At 37.9% G+C, this 17,604-nt stretch overlaps 1 protein-coding gene across 1 annotated transcript in view; it reads right to left on the bottom strand.

Moving 5' to 3' along the window:
- The window catches only part of LOC109436875 (vascular endothelial growth factor receptor kdr-like), a 315,916-nt gene that overhangs the window by 197,287 nt on the left and 101,025 nt on the right, over positions 1–17,604 (bottom strand). The window lies entirely within an intron of this gene.

Below are 17,604 nucleotides of genomic sequence, written 5' to 3'. Positions count from 1 at the left end.
AAGAATGAAACTGGACTGCTCTCTGTCACCATGTACCAAAATTAATTCAAAATGGATCAAAGACTTAAGCATAAGACCTGACACAATAAACTGCATAGAAGAAAACATAGGTACTAAACTTATGGACCTTGGGTTCAAAGAGCATTTTATGAATTTGACTCCAAAGGCGATGGAAGTGAAAGCTAAAAATAAACGAATGGGACTATATGAAACTTAAAAGCTTCTGCACAGCAAAAGAAACCATCAACAAAATAAAAAGGCCACCAACTGAATGGGAGAAGATTTTTGCAAACAATGCCTCCGATAAGGGGCTAATATCCAAAATGTACAAGGAACTCATGCAACTCAATAACAGAAAAACAAACAACCCAATTGAAAAATGGGCAGAGGACCTGAAGAGACATTTCTCCAAAGAGTACATACAAACGGCAAATAGACATATGAAAAAATGCTCAACATCACTAATCATCATAGAAATGCAAATAAAAACCACAATTAGATATCACCTCACCCCAGTCAGAATGGCTATCATCAACAAGAGAAATAGTAACAAGTGTTGGAGAGGCTGTGGAGTAAAAGGAACCCTCATACACTGTTGGTGGGAATGCAGACTGGTGAAGCCATTATGGAAGGCAGTGTGGAGGTTCCTAAAAATATTACGAATAGAATTACCATATGACCCAGCAATCCCTCTCCTGGGCATCTACCCAAAAAATCTGGAAACATTTATCCATAAAAACACGTGTGCTCCAACATTCATTGTAGCTTTGTTTCCAGTGGCCAAGACATGGAAACAACCAAAATGTCCTTCGATAGATGAATGGAAAAAGAAGTTGTGGTATATATACACAATGGAATACTATTTGGCGGTAAGAAAAGATTATATAGGAACATTTGTGACAAAATGGATGGATCTTGAGAGTATAATGCTAAGCGAAATAAGTCAGACAGAAAAAGCAGAGAACCATATGATTTCACTGATATGTGGTATATAAACGAAAAACAGCAAAAGAACAAGACAAATAAATGAGAAACAAGTACTCATAGACAGACAATAGTTTAGTGGTTTCCAGAGGGTAAGGGGGTGGGGGGTCGGAGATGAGGATAAGGGGTACAAATATATGGTGATGGAAGGAGAACTGACTCTGGGTGGTGAACACACAATGGGATTTATAGATGATGTAATACAGAATTGTACACCTGAAATCTATGTAATTTTACTAACAATTGTCACCCCAATAAATTAAAAAAAAGAGTCAAGATAAACTGAAATCTTATATGTACCTCACACATACATAAACACACAAGCAAAGCATATAAGAGCAGATATACTCTGGTTGACGACATGGAGTTCAGCCCTCTTAAAAGCCCCAAACCGCTCTCCCCAGCAAGTGATGTGGGAGACCCCATGCACACTACATTGGCTCTAAGGAGGATAATATGAAGTCAACTACTCCAAAAGTTGGGATCTTGACTTTAGGAATTGTGAACTCTGGGTCTTAGCCTCTGTTCTGCCATTAACTCCCTATGTGACCTTAAACATGTCTTTGTTTTCTCTAATTCTTTTTTGAGGGGGTATGATAAACCAACCTCTATGGATCATGACAGACCTTGATAATCTTGTAGTTCTCGGAGTCATTGGCTCCACACCTGTGCCCTAAACCAAGATGTATTCAGATAAAACCATCCAGAACAGTTCCTGTTAGCATCCCCACCCCTACCCCTGGCATGCTCCAGCACTGACAAGTTACAAGGGAGTGAAATTATGGACCTTGCCCTTAAGAGTCTCATTTTTTTCTGTGTTTTATGAATCATTGGACTGACCCAGTGCTAGACCACAGCCAGTCCAGAGCTGGACTGGGGCTGGTGAGGAAAGGACACTCCCATCCTGGGTAACAGGGACCTGTCCTATCTCTATTGACTCAGCTATTGTGTTGTTGAAGAGAGTAGTTTCCTAATGGAAAACAGGGTGTGGACCAGAGATTCACAATGCCTGGGTACTTTGGGTCAATAGCAAAATCTAGAGGGAAGAGGAAAAGGTGTGGAAGAAACCTATACACATGTGACCTCCTTCTAAGATCTTTATCAGAATACAATGGAAAAGCTGAGTCATTCAAAGTACAGAGAAGCGATTGCTGGGCTGAAAGCTATTTTCATCTTTGTGATCTGAACTCTCCAGGTTTCCTTGCTCTATGCAGAAGGGAAGGTCTGAGGGCTTATAGGAGGAGGTAAAGGAGAACTATACACCACGAGCTGAGGAAAGTGGCGATGCAGCCCAAACTGAGGGCTGATATCACTGGCTCCTCATAGCCTAAGGATCTAGACTCAAAGTAAGCAGCACCCCGTCCACCTCCATCCCTCCATTTGGCTTTCCACATGAGAAGAGCAGAGAAAGCAACACCAACCCCATGTTCTTTCAGAGAGAGAGTAATGTGCATCTTGGGGCCAAAAAAAAAAAGAAGGAGTTTCTCCCAGAAGACAACAGGATGAAACATGCATTCACTTATACCTTTAGCTTTATTCTATTTTTCAATTACTTTCAGGTGTCAAACAAAATAATAGTTAGACATTTACACCCCTCACACAATAATATCCCCCATCCCCCAAGCTACTACCCCTCTGACATCTTGTATACCTTTAGCTTTATTCTTAAAAGGAAGAGGGCCGCTTTGGACTGAGCTCCTAAAGCTGCTCCATCTAATATGGTAGCCACCCGTCACATGTGGCTATTGAGCACTTGAAACTTGGCTAGCGTGAATTGAGATATGCTGTAAATGTAGAATACACATAGCATTTCTAAGACTTAGTAAGACAAAAAGAATATTTCATTAATATTTTATGTTGATTATAAGTTGAAATGATAATATTTTGTATATCTTATTTTAAATATATTATTTAAATTGATTTCACCTATTCCTTTTTACCTTTTTAAATATAACTACCAGAAATTTTTAAATAACACATGTGGCTTGCATCATATCTCTTTTGGTCAGTGCTGCCCTAAACCATCTGATTCATAGGTCAGCCTCTCAGGAATATGTCCACTTCAGGGAAAAGTGGGTATGATATTCTTTTCCCGTTCTATACACATACATTGCTGACATCATATACACACTTAAAGAGGTACTATTCCAGCACTTTCAAATACGTCATGGCCCAGGTTAGGTATTCCTCAAGACTTAGGCCTCAAGCATTGATTCATTAAACAAGCACTTACACAACAACTTTGTGTGTTGTTTGTAGAAGTTAAAAATAGAGCATTGAATGAGAGAGACAAAAATCATATCTGTCTTCATAGATCTTACAGAATAGTGAGGGATACAGACAAAAACTAAGTAACACATATGGAATGTCAGATGGTGGGAAATGTGCTATGGCAATAAATAATGCATTGGAAGTGCATAGGGAATGTTGCCCTTCAATTATAAATAGGGTGGTGTCTTAGCCCATTCAAGCTGCTATAACAGAACACCATAGATTGGGTGGCTTATAAGCAACATAAATTTATTTCTACCAATTCTGGAGGCTGTAAAGTCCAAGATTAAGTCACCAACAGATTTGGTGACTGGTGAGAACCTGCTTCCTTGTACACAGACAGTCATCTACTTGCTGTTTCCTCGCATGGTGGAAGGGACAAGAGAGTTCTCTGAGGTCTCTTTTATTAGGACATTAATCCCACTCATGAGGGTCTGCATTATTTGCAGCCTCAGGTCCCCAGCTATCGAGGAGGGCTATGATACAGCTGTAAAATTGCTGTGGTGTCCAGCCCTCCTCCTTTCACTCCCCATTCTTAAGCTCTGGACCTCCTCTCACAGGAGCAGGGAAAGTATTACTTGCTGGGAAGTGTCATCTGCTAGGGTTAGCTGAGTGCCTAAGGTAGTGGAAAAAAGTTTGTATGAGTCAGAGGTTGGAATACAAAATTGAAGTTAGACAAGTCTCTCCAAATGGAAGAGGCCATATTGCTCTGCCATTTCTCACTCTGCAGGGAGAAGCGTAATGAGATGGACAGGGAATCAAGCTCCTTTCTTAGAGAAAATCTAAGTGTGGAATGCATTATGGTGTTAGTTAGTAATATTTCTTAGAGGAGTATCTTGGGTGGACTGCTCAAGAGAGAGAACTTATCCTTAATAAGCCTTCTCCCAAATGTCCCTCTCCCTAAATCCTTCCACACCAGTTATTCTCATCCACTCACTCTGACCCAAGCAGTTCCTATGGTCTCTACTCCTTTGCTTGTATTGTTCCCCTGCCTAGAAATCCCAGCACCATTCCAGTCCTGCCCATGTTTAGATCACAGACTCAGACATTCTTAATATTGGACAAAACCTTAAAGATCACCTGACCCCACCCTTCTCTCTGGTGTCTGAAAGTCCTTACTGTCAGTTGGTCAATCTAATCTCAGTTACTTTACTACCCTTGCAAGACAGAATCAAATTTGGAATGAACTCTTGCACATACAGAACCTGAGACCTAGTTTCTTCTCCAGAAAGCCTTCGTGAAGAACTATTCCACCAGTTCAGTTATATGTAACCTCTAATATTCTCCTTGGGGGATCTGTCCTTTCATATTCCTCTCAGGTATTAGATATAAGAGTCAACCAGCCATTATTAAGATAGAGAAATGCCTGAGCATCAGAGTAGAAAAAAATACACTTTATCTAATTACTGACACCAGGTTAATTACACCAGGAAAGTTTTTTAAAATTAGATCCCAAACATGACCTATCTACATGGTACTTACAAGAGACTCACATTAGATCAAAAGACACACACAGACTGAAAGTAAAGGGATGGAAAAAGATATTCCATGTAAATACAAATGAAAAGAAAGCTGTGATTGCAATACTCATATCAGACAAAATAGACTTGAAAACAGAGAATGTGAAAAGAGATGAATAAGATACAGACCCCTATGTTTACTGCAGCACTATTAACAATAGTCAAGATATGGAAACAATGAAAATACCCTTCCATAGACAATTGGATAAAGAAATTGTGGTACATATATTCAATGAAGTGTTACTCTCAAATAAATGAAATCTTACCATTTGCCACAACATGGATGGACCTATATGGTATTACGCTAAGTGAAATAAGTCAGATTAAGAAAAACAAATACCATATGATCTCATTTATATGTGGAAACTAAAGAACAAACTGAAAAAAAAACAAAGAAATAGACTCATAGATAAAGAGAACAAACTGATGGTTGCTAGATGGGAGCAGGGTTGGGGGGATGGGTGAGAAAGATGAAGGGATTAAGAAGTACAAATTGGTAGTTACAAAATACTCATGGGATGCAAAACACAGTATGGGTAATATAGTCAATAATATTGTAAAAACTATATATAGTATCAGATGAGTAACAGACTTATCAGGGGGATCACTTCATAAATTATATAAATGCCTACCCACTACACTGTACGCCTGAAACTAATATATATTAATATTGAATGTCAACTATAATTAAATATGATAACACACATCCACACACACACAGGGTGCCAAAAAATGTATACACATTTTAAGAAAGGAAAAAAGTGCATTAAAATTACAGATGGTCCTCCTTCCATCACCATATATTTGATCCCCCTTACCCTGATCTCCCACCCCCACCCCCCTTACCCTCTGGTAACCACTAAACTATTGTCTGTGTCTATGAGTTTTGTTTCTCATTTGTTTGTCTTGTTCTTTTGTTGTTTTTGGTTTATATACAATTGTTACCCCAATAAATTTAAAAAAAATTACAGATGGTAACCACTTTGAGCACCTCTTGTAATTACAGAAGTCAAATGTGACTTGTATTCATCTTTTGTTATTGGTATATATTGAGTATTACAATTTTAATACAGTTTTTTCCTTCCTTAAAATGTGTATACATTTTTTGGCACCCTCTGTATATAGTAATGGGATGTAAAGTACAGCATAGAGAATATAGTCAATGGTATTGTAATAGCTATGTATGGTATCAGATGGGGAGTAGACTTGCTGAGATTATCACTTTGTGAGGTATGTAAATCTTTAATCACTATGTTGTTTTGTACACCTGAAGCTACTCTCCCAGAACTCGCCCCACCCCCAACTGCTCAGTGCTAGAAACGTAATGGTAGCAGTGTCAGATCAAAAGAACAAAATATTTGCAGTTCTGAGAACTGGGACCCGCAGACACAGATTCGCAGCCCAACTAGTTCTGGCAAAGGGAAGGGAGCTGTGGAAGGAGAACTGACTGTGGTGGTGGTCACCGCCATTGCTCACAGCCATTTCTCACAACCCACCCCACTCCTACCCCCACCTATCTGGGCAGATCCCTGCAGGGGTAAACAGAGCCACTGAAACACACAGGCTCTGACACTGGTGCAGGAAGCTTTGGTACTTCAGAAACTCTCCACATCTCCCCAACAGAGGTGGTGCCCTGAGACCCAGGCAACCTGCTCGTAGAGGAGAAGCTCACTTTCCAGAGAATCCTCCCATTGTGCAGAGAAAATATAAAACTACAGCATGAGAGAGAATAAAAGGCTGTGGTTGGAGAGAAAATAAAGCATCCTACCAAACTAGGAAGAAACAGAATCTGAACAGACAATTTACTAGCAATGAAATTGAAACAGTAATTAAAAACTTCCCAACAAACAAAAGTTCAGGACCAGATGGCTTCACAGGTGAGTTCTACAAAAAACTTAAAGAATAATTAGTAATTATCCTTTTCTAACTCTCCCCCAAAAACATGAAGAGGGAGGAATGTTTCCCAGCTCATTCTACAAAGCCAGCATTAAGTTAACACCAAAACCAGAAAAAAAGACACTACAACAAAGAGAATTGCAGGCCAATATCCCTGGTGAACATAGTTGACAAAATTCTCAACAAAATGCTAGCAAACCAAATTCAACAGTACATTAAAGGATTATATGCCATGGTCAAGTGAGATTTATACCATGAATGCAAATGTGGTTCAATATGTGTAAAACATTTAGCATGATTCATCAAAACAATAAAACCAAGCATAAAAATCTTATGGTTATTTCAAAAGATAAAGAAAAAGCATTTGACAAAATTCAATGTCCATTTATGATAAAAACTCTCAACAATGTGGGAATAGAAAGAACTAACCTCAACTTGATAAAGACTGTACATGACAAGCCCACAGCTAGCATTACACTCAATAGTGAAAAGCTGAAAGTTTTTTCTCTAAGATGAGGAATGAGACAAGGATACCCATTCTCACCACTATTATTCAATATGGTACTGGGTGTCTTAACTACAGAAATAAGACAAGAAAAAGAAATAAAAGGCATCAAATTTGGAAAGAAAGAAGTGAAACTGTCACTATTTGCAGATGGCATGATATTATGTATAGAAAACCCTAAAGAATCCAGGAAAAAGTTAATAGAATAAAAGAATTAGTAAAGTAGCAGGAAACAAAATTAATATACAGAAATCTGTTATGTTCCTATGTACTAATAATAAACAATCAAAAAAATAAATTAAGAAAAAAATCCCATTTATAATTGCTTCAAAAAGAATAAAATTCCTAGGAATAAATTTAATTAAGGAGTTGAGACCTGTACTCTGAAAAGTATAAGAGATTAAAGAAATTGAAGAGAATACAAGTAAATGGAAGGATATAAAGTACTCATGTATCAGAAGGATTAATATTGTAAAAATAACCATACTGCTCAAAGTAATCTTACAGATTCAATGTAATTCCTGTCAAAATACCAATGTCATTCTTCTCAGAATTAAAACAAATAATCCTGAAATTTATATTGAATGACACAAGACCTCAAATAGCCAAAGCAATCTTGAAAAAGAAGAACAAAGTTGGAGGTATTACACTCCCTGATTTCAAACTATGCTACAAGGCTACAATAATCAAAACACTATGGTACTGGCACAAAAACAGACACATTGATCAATGGAACAGAATAGAGGACCCAGAAATAAACCCATGCCTATATGGTCAATTAATCTATGACAAAGGAGGCAAGAGTACACAATGCAGTAAGGACAGTCTCTTCAATAAATGGTGTTGGGAAAGCTGAATAGATGCATGCAAAAAAAATGAAAGAAAAGAAAGAAACTAGATCATCTATTATACCATATACAATAATAAACTCAAAATGGGTTAAAGACTTAAACGCAAGACCTAAAACCATAAAACTCCTAGAAGAAAACATAGGAAGTAAACTATTTGACATCAGTCTGAGTAATATCTTTTTGGATACATCCCCTTAAGCAAAAGAAACAAAAGCAAAAATAAACAAATGAGATTTCATAAAACAAAAATCTTCTGTGCAGTGAAGGAAACCTTCAATAAAGCAGAAGAACAACCTATTGAATGGGAAAATATATTTGCAAATGATATATCTGATAAGGGGTTGATATCCAAAATATAAGAAACTCATACAATTCAATAAAAAATAAACAATCTGATCGAAAAATGAGCAGAGGACATGAAAAGACATTTTTACAAAGCAGACATACAGATGGCCAACAGACATATGAAAAGATGCTCAACATCATTAATTATCAGGGAAATGTAAATGATAACCACAATGTGACATCACCTCACACCAGTCAGAATGCCTATTATCAAAAAGTCAACAAATAACATGTGTTGGTGAGGATGCGGAGAAAAGGGAACCCTTGTGCACTTTTGGGACTGTAAACCAGTGCAGCCCCTATGGAAAACAGTATTGAGATTCTTCAAAAAACTAAAAATAGATATACCATATGACCCAGCAATTCCACTTCTGGGTATTTATTTAAAAAAAATGAGAACATTAATTTGAAAAGATATATGCATATGCACCTGTGTGTTTATTGCATAATTATTTACAGTAGGCAAGATATGGAAGCAACGTAGGTGTCCATCAATAGATGAGTGGATAAAAATGTTTTACACACACATACACTATTACACAGCAATAAAAAATAAAATATTGCTATTTGTGACAACATGGATGGATCTAGAGGGTATTACGCTAAGTGAAATAAGTCAGACAGGAAAAAGACAAATACTGTATGATTTCACTTATATGTGGAATCTAAAAAAAACAAAACAAACAAGCAAACATAGCAAAACAAAGACAGCTGATACAAACAGAGACCAAAGGAATGGTTACCAGAAAGGAGGGTGTGGGGAAATGGATGAAAAGGGCAAAGGGTATATACTCAACAATATTGTGATAATTTTGCATGGTAACAGATGATTATTAGAATGAGTTGGGTGATCACATTATAAGGTATCAAAATGTCAAATCACTATATTGTATACCTGAAAAATGAATATAACTCATATAATATTGTATACACAATATACCTAAATAAAAAATAATAATTCAGATGCCAAGGCCTCACTCCCAGAGATTCTGCATTTTAAGAGGCCAGCTCTCAGAATGCAAGCCAGAACTAGAAGGGTCTTGCATATACCAAGGCTTATTATTCTCACAGTGTCTCCTATTGGGATAGCAGCATGATATCTAGGGAGTAAGGGTTGGGGTAGTGGGGACGTAAACATTTCAAAGGTAAATTCATGGAGGTTAGTATCTCTAAGAAGAGCCTTCATATTTCTGATTTGAGTCAAATCTCAGGATCTTCACACTCACTTCCAAATCTGTTTGGAGAGCTCAGACCAACAACAACAACAAAAGACTTCAAACTTCATTTCAGCTTGAAACGAGAATCAAGGGTTAGGGAACATAAGATGAGGCACAACCTCTTTAGCCTCCCAAGTTTCCAGGACCTCCCAAGTTTTATGTCATTATTTCAGTCTCAGCCTATCTCCCTGTCAACATCCTGATTTCCTGGCAGGCTGGTCTTCCCGCTGAGTCATAAACTTCCCTGGATGATGATATCTAGTTATTGTACCATTGCCTTTTCACCACTAGTATCTCCTCCTCACCTAGGATTCATCACAGAGCAGCTAAGGTTGTTCCATCAGGGATAACATAGTGACAATAACCCACATTTTCTTTTGTATGACAACAAACAGTTTATAAAATATTTTTATATATTTTATGCAATGCCTACTAAGTGTAAAGCATTGAATTAAAATGTTTTATATATATTATCTCTAATCCTTATGAAAAGCCTGAATTTCACAGATGAGGAGACTGAGAATCAGAGAGACTAGTGATTTGTACAAGGTCCCTAAGCTAAAAAACAGTGAAGTCAGGACTAGAATCCAGGTTTACTAGCCTAGAGCTGTTTCTGCTTCATTCTAGCCCTTTTTACTATGGTCAACTAGACATGCTTAACCCCTGGCTTTGAAAACCTAGGAGGACTTTGGGTTGGAATTTAGATCTTCTTCAGGGCTAACCGTGTGGCCTTATGGAAAATTGGGCTGTCAGTTAATGTATAAGGAAGTGAAGATATGGTTCAGAGAGAGAATGGTTATTTAGAAGAGAAAGAAAACACGCTTCTGAAAGCTACCCTCTGTGTTCTCAAAGAGGAAATTATAATCCAAAAGGAGTAATCATCCAGGTTTTGCACCATAGCGCCAAGCCACAGAAGTTCTGGAAAGGAGATCAAAATGATAAGAGCCTCCTGGTCTAGGAGACATCATCAAAATGGTGGCGTGAGGTGAGCCTCTGTAAATCTCTCCAGGAATTTACAACTAATCGAACAACTATAACTCCACAAAGGACTCCCTGCACAGAAGACAGGCAAAACAAAGAGACCTACTAATGAATTCACCTAAAGGTGGGCGAATCGCACGACCAGGGGAGGACGGAAGGGAGAAGTGTGGAGACGGAGCCGCGCAGGCACAGGACACACACCTAGCTCAGTGCTCCGAGCTCGCTGTATCCCGGAGCTACTGCAGCTGTGAGAGAGGGAAGAACTTGAACTGCTAGGGCTCCATTTATGGCCCACATGGCTGAGGGAACAGCATATAACACAGCTGAATGAAATGCTCACAGCAGACACCTTGGAGCAAAAACTGAGGAAAGAAGGCTGAAACAGTGGTTTAAGCCCTAACTGCCGAGCAGAGAATGGAAGTCTGAGGCACTGAGACTACCCGCCCGCTCCCTACCCTCCGAGAGCTTCTCCCGCCCCAACCAGCCCAGTGCTAGAAGCAGAACAGTATCGGTGTCAGATCAAAAGAACAGAATATTTGCTGTTCTGAGAACTGTGGAACGCAGATGCAGATTCGCAGCCCAACTAGTTCCGGCAAAGAAGAGGAAGCTGTGGAGAAAGGACCGGCTGTGGTGGTGGTCGCCCATATTACTCTGGGCTACCTCTCACAAATCACCCCACCCCTAGCCTGACCTATCTGGGTGGATCTCTGCAGGAGTAAACAGAACTGCTGAAATATACGGGCTCTGAACCTGGTGCAGGAAGAGATTTGGAGCTTCAAAAGCTCTCCGCATACCACATGGACACTGTGCCCTGTGACCCAGGTGAACTATTAACAGAGAAGAAGCCCGTCTCCCAGGGAATCCCCCCATTGTGTGAGAAGCTGGAATAGTGCAGAGAAAAACATACCACTACCATGTGAGAGAGAAAAAAACAACACTGCAGTCGGAGAGAAAATAAAACGTTCTACAAACAAGTACTGGAAAAAAAAGAAAGACCTTTTCCTATCAACCTGTTGCAGAAGCCAATCCTGTAGATGTCTAGGAAGAGAAATAATAAATCAATAATTGCCAAGAATAACCAAAGCAAGAAGAAACCTCAGAAAGAAAGTGAAAAGTCTCCAGAAAAGGAACTTAAAGATATGGAAATATGTGACTTAAATGACAGAGAATTCAAGATTGCAGTTCTGAAAAATCTCAACGAGAAGCAAGAAAACAGAAAGGAAGTTTAATCAACTCAGAAACACAATCGAAGAACAACATGAACATTTAAAGAAAGAGATTGAAATTTTAAAAAAGAACAAAATAGAATTTCTGGAGATTAAGAACTCAATAGAAGAAATTAAGAATGAAATAGCCAGCTTAGGTAGTAGAGTTGACCAGATGGAAGAAAGAATCAGTGACATCAAAGAAAGAAACTTAGAAATGACATGGACAGAAGAAGAAAGAGACTTGAGACTTAAAAGAAATGAAAGAACTCTACAAGAACTTTCTGACTCCATCAGAAAGAGCAATATGAGACTAATGGGTATACCAGAAGGACAAGAAAGACAGAAGGGAACAGAGAACATGTTCAAACAAATTGTCAATGAGAACTTCCCAAACTTGTAGACAGAACTGGATCCTCGAATCCAAGAAGCAAATAGAACACCTAATTACCTCAATCCCAACAGGCCTTCTCAAAGGCACATTGTATTGAAACTGCCTAAAATCAACGACAAGGAAACAATCCTCAAGGCAGCCAGGGAAAAGAAGACGGTAACCTACAAAAGAAAGCCCATTAGATTATCATCAGATTTTTCAGCAGAAACTCTACAAGCCAGGAGGGAGTGGAACCAAATATTCAAACTATTGAAAGAGAGAAATCATGAGCCAAGAATAATATATCCAGCAAAGATATCCTTTAGATATGAAGGAGGAATAAAGACCTTTCCAGACATACAGAAGCTGGGGGAATTTTGTAATACACGACAGGAACTACAAGAAATCCTAAAGGAGGCTATTCGACCACCATCAACAGGGACAATTTGTGGCAACCAAAACTCAAAAAGGGGGAGAGTAAAGGCCTGAACCGGAATATGGGAATGGAGAAAGTAACCATGCTGAAGAAAATGGAATACTCTAAATATCAAATTTTCTTTTACATAACCTTAAGGATAACCACTCAAAAAAAAATCCAGAACTGAAATATGTACTGTAGTAAAAGGAGAAAAAGAGGGAAACATCATAGAATACGACCACACAGAAATAACAGACAAAAACAACAAAAAAAGGCAAAGAAACAATGGAGACACAGACTTACCAGAAAACTAAAGATAGAATGACAGGAAATCCTCACATATCACTAATCTCCCTAAATGTAAATGGACTGAACTCACCAATAAAAAGGCACAGAGTAGCATATTGGATCAAAAAACTAAACCCAACCATATGCTGTCTCCAAGAGACACATCTCAGCTACAAGGACAAGCATAGACTCAAAGTGAAAGGGTAGAAATTGACACTCCAAGCAAATGGTATCCAGAAAAATTCAGCCATAATGATATCAGATGAAACAGACTACAGGGTGAAAAAGATAATGAGACAAAGATGGACATTTCATAATGGTAAAGGGGATTATACAACAAGAAGACATAACAGTCATCAATATTTATGCCCCGAATCAGGGAGCACCGAAATGTACCAAGCAACTACTAACAGAACTAGAGGAAGAGATTGACCGAACCACAATTATACTAGGGGGCTTAAATAAATCATTGACAGCTATGGATAGATCATCCAAACAGAAAATACATAATGAAATAGCAGCCCTAAATGACACATTACATGAAATGGACACAATGGACATATATAGGGTATGTCATCCTAAAACATCAGACTATACATCTTTTTCTACTGTACATGGAACATTCTCAAGGATAGACCATATATTGGGACATAAAATCATCCTTAGCAAATTTAAGAATATTAAAATCATACCAAGCATATTTTCTGATCATAAGGCTTTGAAATTGGATATCAACTGCAAAAAGAAAGCAGGAAAAAACACAACTACATGGAGATTAAACAACATACTTTTAAAGAACGACCGGGTCAAAGAAGAAATTAGAGGAGAGATCAAACAATACAAAGAAACAAATGACAATTAAAATACATCCTACAAAGATTTTTGAGATGCAGTGAAAGCAGTTTTAGGAGGGAAATTTATATCATTCCAGGCCTCTCAAGAAACAAGAAAAATCCCAAATAAATATCCTCATGTTACATCTCAAAGAACTAGAAAAAGAACAAATGAAACCCAAGTCAGCAGAAGAAAGGAAATAACGAGAATCAGAGCAGAACTAAATGACAATAGAAAAAATTAATGTGACAAAGAGCTGGTTCTTTGAAAAGATTAACAAAATTGACAAACCCTTGGCTAGACTCACTAAGATAAAAAGAGAGAAGACACTAATTAACAAAATTAGAATTGAAAAAGACGAAGTTATCACAGACACCACAGAAATACAAAGGATCATCCAAGAATACTATGAAGGACTATATGCCACCAAATTCAATAACCTAAAAGAAATGGACAAGTTCTTAGAAACATATAGCCTTCCCAGGCTGAACCATGAAGAACTGGAACATCTAAACAGACTGATCCCCATTAATGAAATTGAATCAGTCATCCAAAAACTTCCCAAAAGCAAAAGTCCTCGACCTGATGACCTCACTAGTGAATTCTACCAAACCTTCAAAGATGATCTAACACGAATCCTGCTCAAACTCTTCCAAAAAATTGAAGAAGAGACAGTAGTCCCTAACTCATTTTATGAGGCCAACTTTACCCTGATACCAAAACCTGGTAAGGACAACACAAAAAAAAGAAAATTACAGACCAATATCTCTGATGACTACAGATGCAAAAATCCTAAACAAAATTCTAGCAAATCGAATACAACAATGCTTTAGAAGATTACTCATCACGACCAAGTGGGGTTCATCCCCGGGGCACACGGATGGTTCAACATCCACAAATCCATCAATGCGATACATCACATAAACAAAATAAGGGACAAATATCATATGGTTACATCAATTGATGCAGCAAAAGCATTTGACAGGATACAACACCCACTTATGATTCAAACACTTAACAAAATAGGTATAGAAGGAAAATACCTTAACATAATAAAGGCCATTTATGACAAACACTCAGCTAATCTCTTAATTAATGGTGAAAAACTCAAGCCCTTTGCTCTACGTTCATGAACATGACAGGGCTGTCCCCTATCACCTCTACTTTTCAACTGTGTTGGAAGTCCTTGCCAGAGTAATCAGGAAAGAGAAAGAAATAAAAGGCATCCAAATTGGGAATGAAGAAGTTAAATTATCACTCTTTGCAGATGACATGATGCTATATATAGAAAACCCTATAGACTCCACCAAAAAGCTATTAGAAACAATGAATAAATGCAGTAAATATGCCAGCTACAAAATCAACGTACAAAAGTCCATTGCATTCCTATATACTAACAATGAAATCTCAGAAAAAGAAATCCAAAAAACAATTCCTTTTGCAATTGCAGCAAAAAGAATACAATACCTAGGAATAAACTTAACCAAGGATGTGAAAGACCTATATGCTGAAAACTATAACACATTTTAGAAGAAATTGAAGACGACACAATGAAATGCAAAGCCATTCCGTGCTCATGGATTGGAAGAATCAACATAGTTAAAATGGCCATATTACCCAAAGCAATATACAGATTTAATGCAATCGCCATCAAAATCCCAATGACATTTTTTAAAGAAATAGAACAAAAAAATCATCAGATTTGTTTGGAACCACAAAAGACTCTGATTAACCAAAGCAATCTTAGGAAAAAACAACAACACTGGAGGTATCACACTCCCGGACTTTACCTTTTACTACAGGGCTACAATAATCAAACCAGCATGGTATGGGCAGAAAAACAGACACATAGACCAATGGAATAGAATTGAGAACCCAGAAATAAAACCACATAAATTTGGACAGATAATTTTTGACAAAGAAGCTAAAAACTTACAATGGAGGAAAGAGCCTCTTCAATAAACGGTGCTGGCAGTATTGGATAACCACATGCAAAAGAATGAAACTGGACTGCTATCTGTCACCATGTACCAAAATTAATTCAAAATGGATCAAAGACTTAAGCATAAGACCTACCACAGTAAACTTCATAGAAGGAAACATAGGCACTAAGCTTATGGACCTTGGGTTCAAAGAGCATTTTATGAATTTGACTCCAAAGGCAATGGAAGTAAAAGCTAAAATAAACGATTGGGGCTATATGAAACTTAAAAGCTTCTGCACAGCAAAAGAAACCATTGACAAATTAAAGAGGCAACCAAATGAATGGGAGAAGATTTTTGCAAATAGTGCCTCTGATAAGAGGCTAATATCCTAAATATACAAGGAACTCATGAAACTCAACAACTGAAAAACAAACAACCCAATTGAAAAATGGGCAGAGGACATGAAGAGACATTTCTCCTTAGAGGACATACAAATGGCAAATAGACATATGAAAAATTGCTCAACATCTCTAATCATCAGAGAAGTGCAGATGAAAACCACAAAGAGATATCTCCTACCCGAGTCAGAATGGCTATCATCAACAAGACAAATAGTAACAAGTGTTGGAGAGGCTGTGGAGAAAAAGGAACCCTCATACACTGTTGGTGGGAATGCAGCCTGGTGCAGCCATTATGGAAGGCAGTGTGGAGGTTCCTCAAAACATTACGAATAGAATTACCATGTGACCCAGCAATCCCTCTCCTGGGTATCTACCCAAAAACTCTGAAAATATTTATACATAAAGACACATGTGCTCCAATGTTCATTGCAGCTTTGTTTATGGTGGCCAAGACATGGAAACAACCAAAATGTCCTTCGATAGATGAATGGATAAAGAAGGTGTGGTATATATACACAATGGAATACTATTCGGCGGTAAGAAAAGATGATATAGGAATATTTGTGACAACATGGATGGATCTTGAGAGAGTAACGCTGAGCGAAATAAGTCAAACAGAAAAAGCAGAGAACCATGTGATTTCACTGATATGTGGTATGTAAACCAAAAACAACAAAAGAACAAGACAAACAAATGAGAAACAGAAACTCATAGACACAGACAATAGTTTAGTGGTTGCCAGAGGGTAAGGGGGGTGGGGGGTGGGGGGTGGGAGATGAGGGTAAGGGGGATCGAATATATGGTGATGGAAGGAGAACTGACTCTGGGTGATGAACACACAATGGGATTTATAGATGATGTAAAACAGAATTGTACACCTGAAATCTGTGTAATTTTACTAACAATTGTCATCCCAATAAATTTAATAAAATAAAATTTTAAAAAAATGTAGTTGTGGTATATATACACAGTGCAATACTATTCGGCGGTAAGAAAAGATGATATAGGAACATTTGTGACAACATGAATGGATCTTGAGAGTGTAATGCTGAGCGAAATAAGTCAGACAGAAAAAGCAGAGAACCATGTGATTTCACTGATATGTGGTATGTAAACCAAAAACAACAAAAAACCAAGACAAACAAATGAGAAACAAAAACTCATAGACACAGTCAATAGTTTAGTGGTTACCAGAGAGTAAGGGGGCTGGGGGGTGGTAGATGAGGGTAAGGGGGATCAAATATATGGTGACGGAAGGATAACTGACTCTGGTTGGTGAACACACAGTGGGATTTATAGATGACGTAATACAGAATTGTACACCTAAAATCTATGTAATTTTGCTCACAGTTGTCAGCCCAATAAATTAAAAAACGAAAGAGCCTCCTGGTCAGCTGGAGGTAGAGGGAGATAAAGCCAAGGTTGCTTATATAGCTTATCAGGGGCATCTGCCTCTCTGCATCTCCTTCCTTTCATACACTGCTGGTAACTACTCAGGTTGGAAACTAATTCATACTATTTTTCTTGTCTCCTGGGGTAAAGGATCAAAAACTTCACCTTTGTAATACATGTGAGTATGGAAGGCACAGC

Source organism: Rhinolophus sinicus, chromosome 18, assembly GCF_057876585.1.
Source record: "Rhinolophus sinicus isolate RSI-liver-muscle chromosome 18, RSI-T2T, whole genome shotgun sequence".
In the NCBI taxonomy this organism is placed as follows: domain Eukaryota; kingdom Metazoa; phylum Chordata; class Mammalia; order Chiroptera; family Rhinolophidae; genus Rhinolophus; species Rhinolophus sinicus.
This window is presented reverse-complemented; position numbering and strand designations above follow the sequence as displayed.